This window comes from Pocillopora verrucosa, chromosome 1, assembly GCF_036669915.1.
Source record: "Pocillopora verrucosa isolate sample1 chromosome 1, ASM3666991v2, whole genome shotgun sequence".
Classification (NCBI taxonomy): domain Eukaryota; kingdom Metazoa; phylum Cnidaria; class Anthozoa; order Scleractinia; family Pocilloporidae; genus Pocillopora; species Pocillopora verrucosa.
In genome coordinates, this window is record NC_089312.1 from 132,968 (window position 1) to 137,547 (window position 4,580).

Consider the following 4,580-nt stretch of genomic DNA (forward strand, 5'->3'; position numbering starts at 1 on the left):
CGCGACATAGATTTTTATTTTTCCAGCGCGGTTTTCACAACTGCTTGTAGTTAAAGAATCTATTACAGGGGACGTTTGGATCTAAGCCTTCTCTTTTTCAAGGGGGGACTTTTGTATGGCGCAGTGAAGGGAAAATTGGCAGTAGGGGTGCTAGTATACTAGAATATTAATACCAAGCGCGCTCTTCGTGTAATTGTTTTTAACATAAGGTCTTTCATAACTGTAAACATTTTATTTGCCCCTCACATTTGTTGGTAACAGTAGTAAGATTTTTAAAAAAAAAACAAACAAATGAAAAGAAAACAGTGAAGTAAGGGAACTTAAACCTTTAACATTTCATAGAAAAAAGAGCACAGAATACCTATGGGGAGAAACTTAAATAGTGCCACCTGCTTTTCTCCATTGCCTTTCATTTTTTTGATCGATAAAATTTATTAAAAATGGATGGCTGTAAGAAAAAGTACACGACGTCAAAAAGATCACACTGAAGTGGCTATTGATCACAAAATTTGGTTTGTGTTCCTTAGAATGATTGTAGTAAGAAAACACATCGAGGTTTTCCTATTCAACTGCAAATTAATTAGATATTGGATTTTGCATCCAAACTGGGATAGGTTAAATTTATTCATTTTTTATGTGCCACGGTTTGCTTACTTGGAAAGGCAATTCTAACTATAGCTTAGCACATGTTTTTTGTCGCAATTAACATCCCTAATGACTTTTAATTTGACATTGGCAAAAAGGTGGAAAAACGAGAGTGGAAAATAAGGTGGAAAAAGCGTGAGTGATGAAGGATCTAGACTGAGATGTGATAACGTAAGAGACTAAAATAGTTTGAAATACTTGTCTTTAATCTCATATAAAAACACCGAGTTGGCTTGTCTGAACAGTGTGTGAACCTTCATATTGAACGGTTATTTAATAAAATGAAGTGCAAATTCTGCCGCCCTACATTTGAGTTAATGGATTGATATTGAGGAGCTTCAAACAATTCAAAAATATCTGAAAATCAACCAAACAGAAATAAAAATTTAGCGACAGATTCAACGCATGATCAGTAATATAGAGTTTTAATGTCAACAACTTTTATCAGGTCAGTCAAAATGGTTGTTTTGCTTGTTGAAACTAAAACGAAAAAAAAAACTCTTTTAAGATTATCATTGGCTTCTTCTTCACCCCACCACTATTCTTAGCAACAAAGGTCGCCATTTCGTCTGTTTATTGCTCGCCAAAAACTATCAAATGCACTCAAAAGCCTAAAATCTAGAAAATTTTACAGGAATCGACCAATCGAGCGAGCGAGCGAATGCCATTCCCCACATCGTATCTATAACTCGCTCTTGCGCATGCGCGCAATTCACGAGTTAAAAACGAAATAGATTATAAAGCACGACTGTTGCAACCAACTAAACTGCTTTAATTATTTCAAAATCTGCGATACACCATATGCAAAGTGAGAATCCTGACAGTGTGCATTGTAAAAAGAAAAGGAATAATACTGCAATTAAAATACGAGCCTATCTAGTTGTTACGTTTTGCTCGACTAGCAGATTTTATACTAGCACGCATCATTTAAAAAAACTTAATTACGCAACTTGTTTGATTAGTTCTTAGTTATAATCTACAGGAGGACAGACGCGTGGATGACGTCATCATTGACAATTTTTCGCGCCTTTTTTTCTTACATAAAACAAGAAGCACACGGCAACATGGAATCTATTTGTGAAATAGGGAACGTGAGTCAACAATCTAAATGTTCAATTGCAAGTGGTAAGTTTGGTTTTCCCTTGTAAGCCAATATTTGCTGTGTGCGTCAAGTCCGTGTGCGCGTTAAGTCCACACTTGGCACCTTTAACTGATAACTGCATTTCACTTTTTGGCTAAAAATCACTTACTCCAAGTATGTGAACTCGGCCGTAATAAGAACTGAACTTGTGGCTTAAATTGAAAAGGAAACAGCAGATCTGAAAAAAATTCAAAAGCAAATTAAAGCAGCAAAAATCAAATAGTGATTTACGGGGGTAAGTTTCTAAAGAAATTGTGGTGCTGCGTCGGTGGGAAAGTATAACAGGGTAATTTAGAGTTATCAAACGGTGGCCAAATTACATTATCAACTCAGTTGATATTACTAAATTACCCTGTTAAAAATCAAATAGAGGTCTATTTGCATTCTGGCGAATATGAAAATTGTTCAGTAAGGGTTAAGGAAAATTGCAAAGACCATGCACTTTAAGTACTTCCTGAATAATTATACCAGTCAGTTTAATTCCTTACAATTCAGCAGGATCATCATTTTACTATTTAGTGCGACGTCTTGTAAGTTTGTGAAATAGTAAGACAATTAAACTGCTGCTCAGTCTCAAGGAATATCACCTGTTCGTTCAAGCAATTAGCATTTAACAGGGATGCACATTCGTATCAGGTGAGGATGTCTAAACATGTCGTCCTAATTAGCCCAAACAAAAAAGGTAAGATTTTCTCACTTAACACCACACAATCTCTTACTTAAGGTTTCTGAAAAAGACGCAATGAAATTAAAAGAAGAAACAGTTTCTGTAATAATCACTAATTGTTCCACAGATACTGCAGCCCTTGCCCTCGTATGGCTGAGATGTTCAATGAATGAAGACTGAGAGCACAGTGTGTTAATGAGTGTGGGTATAAATAATCCATGATTGCATGCACTCAGCTTTTTATTATTGACCAAAGGTATCAAAATTAACAATTACAGTATTAACACCTCCTCTACTGAAATGTACACTTTACTGACCTTATTTGAGTGAATAATGACATTTTGAGATTTTGATGTACACATTTTCAGTCCAGAGACAGCACCCTTAATCACAGATGGAAAAGCTACTATAAAATGTAAAGTCAACTCCCATTCAGCCTGTTTAAGAAAACAAAGAATTCTCTGACTCAGATACATAATGAATCAATAGAACCACAGAGTATATTTATATCTGAAAGACAATTAATGCATGATTTCCTGTTCCTTGAAGCACAAAAAACAACTGAAATTAATAGGACTTAGTTCCTTTGATTAAAACATGGTATACCTGCAGTTTTAAACGTTGGTTTACAGGATTAAACATTCGTTATTGGTGATGTTAAGGCTAATTCTTGGGCCAAGGAAAGAGCTGGAAAATGAAGTATTCCAGTCCAGAGTAAACCTTAATAGCCATAACCCAATTCTAATTTACTCTCACAGGTAAATTGCTTAAATCCAATTTCCCATAATGAAGTTAAGTCTGGTTGAACCTTTAAGCCAAACTTTTGTTTATGTTAAACAGTCTTGCTTGATCAGTGTTTAAGATCCCTTCAATCAAGTGAAATTGAACATGTAATTGGCCGCAGTTGAAGCAAATATGGGTAAAGACATGCACTAAAGTTGAAGAGCTGCTGATGAACATCAAAAGACCTGCTAATGAAGAGCCAAAGTATAAATGTGGCCAAACTTGTGACAAACTAAAGAAGCGACAAAGAAGAAACAATCCTAACCTGGAAATGTGCCAAATATTTATTTAAAAGAAAACCAAAGACCCAAAGAAAAAATTTGGAGGAAGGACCTTGCCCAACTTCAAGGGAATCCGCTAGTTACTTAGTACTGAATAAGAATTATGTCAACTTCAAGTAAAATTTGGAGGCTCAACTAGCAGACTCTTTATTAACCCTATCTTCCTTCCAACCCACAAAGAATCTTACTAACCAGCTGGATATCAGTATCTTCTGACTGGTTTGTTCCCAGCCTCCTCACATACAACAGAAAGGAAGAGAGGAAAAAACCCAATGAAGCATTGACCCTTTTCTTGTTCATCCTTTCCAGTCCTTATACTGGTAATGCGAGTCAGCACTTGTCTTGTGATGAAGGACTGGACAACTTAGAAAGGAATGGATCACATGGAACTGGACACTGAGGTTCGACCTACATGCATTGTAAATGGGACTCTGCTGAAGTGAATTGAACTGGACTCTACTGGACTGGAATGGACTGAGTTGTGATTGGACTGGAGAAGAACCAAATAGGGATTTTCTTCAGAACACTTTTTGCTGAAACATGGCAAACTTGGTTAGTCAATAATCGATGAATTTATCTCATTTTTTCAAAGTTTCACCTGGGGAGTAATTAGATTGGAAAAATTGTTCTCTCGACATTTCTTAAGGAGAATATGTTTAAAAATCATGAGCTTCGATTCTTGGTGATGATTTCCTTTATTTTTGTGACCTTAACCTGCGATTGGAGAATCGTATGGCAGAATTAAGTGCAAACGTTTGCAGATTATCGCTTTATTTCAAGCCTAAAGGGAAGCAAACAAAAAGGCTAACGAAATTTCAGCTACAGATATACTCTGTCAAGATTAATACGCATTACTCAAGACACTGAATTTTCCGTGAGGCGCGTTTCGCTTCAAACTTGTAACTAATTAAAATTTAAGAGCACGGACCACGCTTTCCCTGTTTTGTTAATGCGAAATTTCGGGAAGGAAGATGAAAGATTAGAAATGGTTCTCCGCACGACAACAGTTACAAAGAAGAAGTTCGAAGTAGTCGAATTCGAAAAAAAAAAAAAAAAAAAAGAC

General features: G+C 36.0%; 1 long non-coding RNA gene across 1 annotated transcript; it reads right to left on the minus strand.

The window, feature by feature from the left end:
• Positions 1–258: 258 nt before the first annotated feature.
• Positions 259–4,580, minus strand: LOC136281127 (uncharacterized). Its single transcript, XR_010717563.1, has 3 exons — positions 3,710–4,580; positions 2,771–2,890; positions 259–1,964 (listed from the first exon to the last, which is right to left on the minus strand). It is a non-coding gene; the product is annotated as an uncharacterized lncRNA (long non-coding RNA).